The sequence below is a fragment of the Macaca mulatta genome, chromosome 11, assembly GCF_049350105.2.
Source record: "Macaca mulatta isolate MMU2019108-1 chromosome 11, T2T-MMU8v2.0, whole genome shotgun sequence".
In the NCBI taxonomy this organism is placed as follows: domain Eukaryota; kingdom Metazoa; phylum Chordata; class Mammalia; order Primates; family Cercopithecidae; genus Macaca; species Macaca mulatta.
The window spans coordinates 33,199,747-33,209,589 of record NC_133416.1 but is presented as its reverse complement, the minus strand read 5'-3'; the positions used below and the strand labels follow the sequence as shown (position 1 = coordinate 33,209,589).

At 45.9% G+C, this 9,843-nt stretch overlaps 1 long non-coding RNA gene across 1 annotated transcript; it reads left to right on the top strand.

Annotated features, from left to right (window-relative positions):
* The first annotated feature begins 2,520 nt into the window (after positions 1–2,520).
* Positions 2,521–7,374, top strand: LOC144332813 (uncharacterized). Its single transcript, XR_013400947.1, has 2 exons — positions 2,521–3,091; positions 6,277–7,374. It is a non-coding gene; the product is annotated as an uncharacterized LOC144332813 (long non-coding RNA).
* The last annotated feature ends 2,469 nt before the right edge of the window (positions 7,375–9,843 follow it).

The window sequence follows — 9,843 nt, the reverse complement described above, 5'->3', positions numbered from 1 at the left end:
CATACCTTGAACATTTCCTAGATCTCCAGGGACCCAGGAGCCCCACGTTGGGACCATGATGAGCTGGGCTAGGGAGGTGGCAAACTATGGGGACACTGTGTGTGTTATTCTAAAAGATTTCTTTCTTTCTTTTATTATTATTTTTTACTTATTTTACTTTAAGTTCTGGGATACATGTGCAGAACGTGCAGGTTTGTTACATTGGTACACGTGTGCCATGGTGGTTTGCTGTACTCTAAAAGATTTCTAACAGTTGGTTTCCCCCATCTGTTCTCAGCCTGCTGGTAGGCAAGAAAGTCATCTTTATTTTGTACTCCTCTTTATCCCTTTCTCCTCCCCCCCACATAGGCGGTGATCTTCCCGTTCTCTCTGCCTCTCAGAGCTGGGCTTTCCCCACACAGTGTTGCTCTCTCCAGGGAGCACATCTCATCAGAGCAGCTGCCGCTGGGGAACCTCTGCCAGGGTAGGTCGTCAAGGCAAGCAAGCCTGGTCCCTGCCCTCATGATGCTCAAGAACATGCTGGGACAGAGGACACGATATGTAAATAGTTTGATTACAATATAGTGTGAGACTTAAACTATGGGTCAATGACAACCTGAGCTAGAGGTTGGTGGGGCATTGTTAATGGCCCGATTAATTGTAAAAATTAAAGCAGCGAATACTAGTTTGGTCTAGCTCTGTGCGATGTGCACTATACTTCTTCACAGACCTTATTTTGCTTGAACCTCACACCAACCCTGTAAGATAGATTGATATAGAGGGTATTTGTGTTCTGGTTTATAGAAGATACAGGCATCACAATTCTCTATTATACTGATGAGAAGACCAAGAGTGAGAGAATTCACAGCTGCTAGGTGACAGGGCCAGGGCTGAAATGCAGATTATCTTAATTCCACTCAACCACAGCTTTCTGAAGTTAGAGGAGAAGCAGGCCACATCAGACTGACATAAACATAAAATATATTTTGAGATGGTTGAAATTCATGCCAGGTCTGATGAGGTAGGATTGAGATGGGTGAAAATGATGGCATGTGAATCCCAGGTGGGTGGAACTAGCTGGAAACAACAGCTGCAAAGCAGTGGTTGCTCAGAAGCAGGGCCCTGCCTTGCTTGGCACCAACCACTCCCAACAACTCACACTATTTGTGTGTCCACAGGCATTTTCAGCGGTAGCCTCAGCCCTTCAGAGAAGCCATCCCCCTGCCTCATTCCCAGGTCATTCTCCACCAACCCCTGCCACAGCCCCCAGCCCAGGCAGGCCTGGCAGCTGGTTCCCACCCTGTGCTGGAGGTAACTGAGTCTAGCAAGAACCTCACCAGCAGTGTCCTGTCCAACCACTGCAGCTCCTGTGCTGAGGAGACCACCCCCTGGCATAGGGATGGCAGCACGAAGCAGAGAGCCTGGCCTGTGTTCCCCATGGTGGGTAGCCAGGCTGGGACCCTAGGAGGCAGTTCCACAGCAGTGCCAGCAGCCTGGTGCGGTGGTACATGACTCCTTATCACACAGCAGACAGGGAAGGGAGAGGCCATGGGCAGCAAGGGGACTTGGCATGGGGAGCAGAGAGGGAGAACCTGGCTCTTTCCAAACTGAGTGTATGTCAAGCCTCTGAGCCAGAAAGACCCTCCCTTCCCTCTCAGGGCTACAGAAGGACAGCTGGCGCTGGAAAACAGGACCACACAAGATGTTACTGGCTCCCTTAAGGCTGGGCCTAATACAGACAGAGAAAAAAGCTACTGAGAAAAGTATCCCTGCCATAGGCCAGTAAACCTCAAGAAAGGCCTTGGGGCTCCGTCGTATGAGCCAGCCATGTGCTGTGATTGCACAAAATGCAAACGTGAGTTTGGACTGGATCTATGCAAACAGAGGGTCAGCATCTGTGGTGCTCAACCCTGACTGCTCATAAGAATCACTTGTGGCACTTTGGAAACCCATGACAAGTGAAACTGACATTTTTAAAAGCCCTTTGATGATTCTGATGCACAGCCAGCTTGAGAGCCGCTCGTCTAGAACAAGAGAGCTTTCAGTTCCACTGTACTCTGCCTGGTGAGAGCATCTAGAGCATCCTGGCACCACATTTTAAGGGACCTTCCACAAACTGGAACAAACCCAAAGAAGGATGATCAGGATGGCACACACATGCACTGGCCCGCGAAGTTCCGCGTCAGAAGCCCCTTGCTGCCACCCTCTAGAGGAGTCAAGCTCCAGTGACAATGTTCCTTTGATTCTTCATGGCCTCCAACCCTGCCCCCTAGGTTTTGATTTCAAGACTGGGGCAATTTGCTCAAGACCCCGAGTTCACAGGAGTTCAACACAGAAGCTGGCCTCCGCCTGTGATGTTATGCCCAGACCGTTTATTCCCCGAAGAAGACCACCAGAGTCCAGAGTCAAAGCTAAGCACCAAGGATCTTTATTACAGGTTCGAACCTGGAACTCTCCCTCGCTTGTGAAACGAGACGGGCAGGAGAGCTCCCCCACTGAGCTCCGAGCAGTGTTATATAGTCTAAGAAAAGTGGGCATAGAGTGTCCGGAGCTGCACGCCCCGGCCATAGCGAATAATAACTGACGATTAAAAACGCCTGAGCTCTATTCATTTCCACCTTCTACCTCCTCCCTAGATTTACCTTTTTCCCTGTATTAATACCTCATAAAAGATGGCGCTCTTCCTGCTTCTTCTTCACCCATTTTTCCCGCGCGGTGAAAATTACTACCTGACAGCGCAGGTGCAACATGACGTTCGACCAGAGAAACCAATACCTACTTGGTCACGCCCTTTGCGATGAGATCATCTCCGCCTCTGGCCCAACCCCTTCCCCTCCAAGTGTATATAAGGCACTGCATTACCGCCATTAAGAGAGACTTGATCAGAGCACTGTCTTGTCTCCATTTCTCGTATCTCTTGTTCCCCAAATTCCCACCCCCTCCTCCAGGGCCTGCTTCGACTATCCCGCGGGCCGGGATACGTGGCGCCCGAACAGCGACCTGGAAACGAGGGACTTTGTGAGGAAGAGGACGCCAAAGGATGGTCGACCGCTAACAAAGACAAAAGGAATTAAACTGATCACCGCGGGAACCTGCCGCGTCAGGATCGAAGGTAAGTGACACGTCCGAAATGGGACAAGAATTAAGCCAGCATCAAATATATGTAGGACAATTAAAAGAGGCTTTAAAGATATGAGGAGTAAAGGTTAAAGGTAATGATTTGTTTAAATTTTTTGATTTTGTAAAAGATACTTGCCCTTGGTTCCCACAGGAAGGAACTATTGATATTAAAAGATGGCGTAGAGTAGGGGATTGTCTTCAGGACTATTATAATACTTTTGGGCCAGAAAAAATTCCTGTGACCGTTTTCTCTTGTTGGAACCTCATTAGAGATTTAATAGATAGGAAGGAGGTCGATCCGCAAGTCATGGCTGCGGTCGCTCAGACAGAGCATATTTTAAAGGTGAGCTCCTGTTCTAACCTTGCAAAGCCTCTGCAAGATACGGAGGAGGGTCTCATTTCCCTCGAGGGTAATCGTGGGAGTGGATCCCAGTGGATGTGTGGATGGCTGGGTGGGTCTTGCATGTTTGCAGTTTTTGTAAATTTATCAAGTACCATCTGAAAATAATTATTACTATTCAGTGATTCTCAAGCTTTCTCAATTTTGGCAGTGTATATGAACCACCTGAAGATTGTATTTTAATTGGTTAAAACAATGGTTCTCATTGAGTTTCAGCCTTCAGTGTGCATGAAACTCACTTGGGAGGCTTGTTCAATCACAGCTTGCAGAGCTCTGCCGTCCAAGTTTCTGATTTGCTGCGTCTGGGGTGCAGACCATTATTTACTTATCTACCATGTACCCAGGTGATGAGGTTTTTGGTCTTGTAGGCATGCTTTGCGTTTACAAGATTTAAGAGCAGTAAATATCACTATGATCCTTATGGGTGCCTTACAACCAGGATTACCTTCACCGGTTGCGATTCCTCAAAAATATTTTAAAATCATTATTGACCTTAAAGATTGCTTTTTTACAATTCCCCTTCATCCTGCTGACCAAAAAAGATTTGCCTTTAGTCTTCCATCTACAAATTTTAAACAACCAATGAAGCGCTATCAATGGAAAGTCTTACCTCAGGGTATGGCTAATAGTCCTACCTTGTGTCAAAAATATGTAGCTGCTGCTATAGAGCCAGTCAGAAAAACGTGGGCACAAATGTATATTATACATTATATGGATGATATTTTAATAGCAGGAGAAATTGGCGAACAAGTCTTACAGTGCTTTGCTCAACTCAAACAAGAGTTAGCAGCAGCTGGACTACAAATAGCCCCAGAAAAGGTACAATTACAAGATCCATACACCTATCTTGGTTTTCAAATTAATGGACCCAAAATCATTAATCAAAAGGCCGTTATACGTCGTGATCATTTAAAAACTTTAAATGATTTCCAAAAATTACTGGGAGACATAAATTGGCTTCGGCCGTACTTAAAACTCACTACAGGAGAGTTAAAACCTCTTTTCGATATATTAAAAGGAGACTCTAATCCAAAATCTCCCAGGTCCATTACTAAAGAAGCATTAATGGCACTCCAACAGGTAGAACATGCCATTGCAACACAATTTGTTACCAGTATTGACTATTCTCAGCCATTAATATTCCTTATTTTTAACACAACAATAACCCCTACTGGCCTATTTTGGCAGAACAATCCCATTATGTGGGTACACCTGCCCTCCTCCCCTAAAAAGGTTTTGTTGCCTTATTATGATGCCATAGCTGATCTAATTATCTTAGGAAGAGAAAACAGTAGAAAATACTTTGGAAAAGAATCTTCTACCATTATACAGCCCTGCACTCAATCACACATTCATTGGCTATTACAAAATACGGAAGCCTGGCCAATTGCTTGCGCTTCTTATACTGGCGCAATTGACAACCATTACCCACCTAACAAACTTATTCAATTTTGCAAACTTCATGCGTTTGTGTTTCCCCATATTACCAGCAAAGAACCTCTCAATGACGCATTATTAATTTTCACTGATGGATCTTCCACAGGACTTGCCGCTTACACCTACAATAATGTAGTCGTTAAATTCCAGACCACTTATACATCAGCTCAGCTGGTCGAATTGCAAGCTATAATTGCAGCACTATCAGCTTTTCCTTGTCAGCCACTTAACATTTACACAGACAGCACCTACCTGGCTCATTCAATACCCCTCTTAGAGACCGTGCCTCAAATTAAACATATTTCAGACACAGCTGACCTATTTTTACAATGTCAACAACTTATTCGAAAAAGGACTACTCCCTTTTTTCTTGGGCATATTAGAGCACATTCAGGATTACCGGGACCTTTAACACAAGGTAACGCAACAGCTGACGCGGCAACAAAAATCATAGCCACAGTCACTACAGACAATTTACAACAAGCACAAAAAGCACATGCCTTGCATCATTTAAACGCCCAAACCTTAAGACTCATGTTTAAACTTACCAGAGAACAAGCTCGACAAATAGTTAAACAATGCGCCAACTGCATAACGTATTTGCCTGTTCCCTATCTAGGAGTTAACCCCCAAGGACTCATCCCCAACGAAATTTGGCAAATGGACGTTACTCACCACTTAGAATTCGGTCAGCTAAAATATATCCATGTATGCATAGACACCTATAGTGGATTCATTATTGCAACTCTCCAAACAGGAGAGGCCACCAAACATGTCATAGCTCATTTATTGCATTGCTTTTCTATTTTAGGAATACCCAAACAAATCAAAACAGACAATGGCCCTGGTTATATAGCCAAAACCTTTTTACAATTCTGTAATACCCTACAAATTAAACATACCACAGGTATTCCCTACAATCCCCAAGGACAAGGTATAGTAGAAAGAGCTCATCTATCTTTAAAAACTGTTATCACAAAATTAAAAGGGGGGAGCTGGTACCCCGTGAAGGGTACCCCTAGAAACATACTCAATCATGCCCTGTTTATCCTTAATTTTTTAAATTTGGACAGTCATGGAAAATCGGCTGCCGATCGTTTCTGGCATCCTGAATCTCAAAAACAGTTTGCAATGGTAAAATGGAAAGATCCACTTGATAATTCATGGCATGGCCCCGATCCAGTTTTAATTTGGGGAAGAGGCTCAGTATGCATCTTCTCACAAAAAAATGATGCAGCCAGATGGCTGCCTGAAAGATTGGTAAGACAAATAAATCATAACCATTGTCAGTCCAGGGAAGATAAATCTCCCTGAGAAGTTCTTTCCTTCTTGTTTTTCAGAAAATGAAGCCTAACATGAGATTCCTTTGGAGAATAATCGCTCTATATAACATAGTGACAGTCTATGCAGGTTTTGGTGACCCTCGTAAGGCAAGAGAATTATTACGAAAATAATATGGCCAGCCTTGTGATTGCAGAGGGGGACAGGTATCTGAACCTCCGTCAGACAGAATCACCCAGGTGACTTGCTCGGGCAAGACAGCTTACCTAATGCCAGACCAGTCATGGAAATGAAAAGTGCTGTTTTTATGCCAACAAATCCGGAATCGTCAGAGATAAGATAAAGACTTTACAGGAAGAACTAGAAGAGCGCAGAAAAGGTCTGGTCGCTAATCCCTTGTGGACTGGACTCGATGGACTTCTCCCCTATCTCCTGCCATTTCTTGGTCCTTTACTTACTCTTCTACTCTTTCTCACTCTCGGGCCTATAATCTTTAATAAGCTTATGGCATTCGTCAGACAACAAATCGAGGCCTTCCAGGCCAAACCTATAAGGTCCATTATCGTCGCCTTGAGATGACTGAAAATGGTGAGTCTTATTTGCCTTAATAAGACCACCTCCCCTGTGTGCTGAACTGGACAGTCAATGACGGGTAAGAGGACACTATCTCCATCGGAGCCTAAGACAGGAGGGCCGCCCTTGCTGCTGCCTTATCCCATGACGGGCCTAGAAGGTGGGGATGAGTTGACCCAACCTAAGACAGGCGCAGTTCCCGAGGGGTCGTTTTCTCATCATAAAATAATTAAAAGGGGGACCTGTCCGGAGCTGCACGCCCCGGCCATAGCGAATAATAACTGACGATTAAAAACGCCTGAGCTCTATTCATTTCCACCTTCTACCTCCTCCCTAGATTTACCTTTTTCCCTGTATTAATACCTCATAAAAGATGGCGCTCTTCCTGCTTCTTCTTCACCCATTTTTCCCGCGCCCGTGAAAATTACTACCTGACAGCGCAGGTGCAACATGACGTTCGACCAGAGAAACCAATACCTACTTGGTCACGCCCTTTGCGATGAGATCATCTCCGCCTCTGGCCCAACCCCTTCCCCTCCAAGTGTATATAAGGCACTGCATTACCGCCATTAAAAGAGACTTGATCAGAGCACTGTCTTGTCTCCATTTCTCGTATCTCTTGTTCCCCAAATTCCCACCCCCTCCTCCAGGGCCTGCTTCGACTATCCCGCGGGCCGGGATAATAGAGTTATTATACAAATCAGATATATGATTGGCTAGTGTTTGAACAAGGCGATTTGGCTAACTATGATTGGTTCCCGCCATTTCTGATATTTTGGTTCAAACTTTGAGGCGGGAGAGCAGGTTTATGGCAGCAAGAGTTTATCTTACTTAAACACGTCTTGTGACCTTGCCTCAGAACTTACAAAATCTCTGGTACGTGCAGAAAACCAGGTACTCACAGAACTTACGAAATCTCTGGTATGTGCAAAGATCAGAGAGCAGAACAAGGGTGTAGCCGGTGGGGGGCGGGTACACATCTATCTTTGTGTCCTTTCAGCGACAGGACAGGAGACGAGGTAGAGTGCAAGGCCCACAAAGTCCTCAGCGGGGCGCCCGGCGGAGCCCTGCAGACGCCCTCTTGCCTTTCGTGAACTGCCGGGACCTGGCCAATGCCGGCAGGGGCCGGTGCAGAAGAGCCTGGGAGCTGCGGCCCAGAGCGGTGAGTGCGGGGGAGCTGCGGAACTGCAGGGTCCGCTCGGCAGCCCGTAGTCAGGGCGCCGGGGCATTAAGCTTCAGATTTACTTCAGTGTTCCTAATCGGCTTGTTTCAGAAGTGCTCACTGTTCTCGCCACCTGAAGAACCGCATTTTCATGTATTTGTATTGGGACAAGAGGTAGAGTCCGATGTGTAAAGGGCCTGCTTTGAGGGAAGAAAGGCCGCAGCCCGGGATGAGTCCGCAGAGACGGCGGGTGACTAGGAGGCGGGAGATCAGGGACGGAGGGGAGGGCAGAGGCGCCTGCCCGTTACTGGCACTGCAGGCCCTGCGCCGCGAGCCTGCGGCTGCCTCTGGGGACCGAGGAGCCCGGCTTCCTGCGGCGCTCAGCAAAAGGACCGGAGAGCAAACGGGTATCTTTCAACTCGGCTTGTAATAAAAGCATTTGCACATATCCTGTATGAGCCTCCCTGTCTCCAGAGAGCCAGGGCTTGTGGATTTGGAGAAGGGAGCGGGGCAGCGCTTCTCGCGAGGACCCCAACCCAGTCCACAGAGGGAGGAAGAAGCAGCCGAAGCCGCGGAGCTCCGGGAGAGAGGCGTGAGGGCTGGGGCCCAGGGTAGCAGTGCAACTCACCCCAGACCCGGGCACAGCGGCGGCTGCCCGGCCACCTCCGCCCGCCCGCGACGGGATCACTTGACCTACACCCAGCACGCGGAGCTCCAGCCCAACAGCTGGGCAGGCAGCGGAGAAAGGAGCTGGCGCCGCCCACAGGGAAAGGGCGCCAGCGCCCACAAATGAAGGTGTGCTGAGCTTCTGTGGAGCGTTCTTTTGTTTTGTGGTTTGACACTTTCCTTGCAGTTTTTGTTTTTTTATTTGTTTTGGGCTTTTAAAAATTTTAGTTTAGTTTAGTTTAGTTTTTATTTTCCCAGGGGGGAAGAGAGGAAGAAGAGTGTTTACAAAGTCCTATAGCCACCCACCTAATTTTTGCTTTTGCCAATGTAAACTGGGTTTGGTTTTCTTGTATTATTTAAATGGTTGTGGTTTCCTTTATCCAGGGAGGGTTCAATAGAAGACCGTGTTGGAGAATTACACCAAGTATTGTGTATGCCCCAAAATTTGTTATAAATCCCTTAAGTAGTAATCCTTTTTTTTTTTTTTCTTTTTTTTTTTCTGGCTTTGTTTGGTTTTCTAATGTAAAGGTAATTGGCAATGCACTTGATATATCTTGCACGATATGGGTAACTGAGTTGGGTTCCTTTTTATCCTGCGTGTATAGGTGGGTGTGGGAGGGAGGAGCATGGGTGAATCTTTGTGTGTGTTACATATGTGTGTATGTAGTAGGTTGTGTACCTATATCCAAATGTATATGCACCCATATCGTGTGCCCATGGCACCTGTGAGTACACAATCCCCGTTTTCTGGTTTAATTGTGTGGAGATCTAAATCTGGGACCGTTTGAATACAAAAACAGACCACTGCCTCTACTTCTAAGGTGGTAATCTGTAACTCTTTGCATTTCTGTCCCACAAGATAATGCAAAAACAATGCGATAATATTCACTTTAAAAATATAGTTGTGAGTTCCTTTGGCATTAAAACTATATTAAAAAAACAGAGAAATTTAAGGGAAAAACTCAAGAAGGCATTTTGCTTCAATATACCTCATGTAATTTTTTATTACTTTTATGTTTCTGTTGAAGAAACTTAAATTCATGTCAGTTTCAGTATTTTTCACATTTGTTTTAATGGAGTTACAATTGTGCCAAGTGAATATGATTATATTTTAATTCACTTCTTGTGTATTTTGCTGCATGTAAATCATTTTGTATTTGGAGTGTGACACGGGTTACTTCTGAACACTTCAAGTGCTTTTCTCTATGTGATTGAGGGAAAGGGA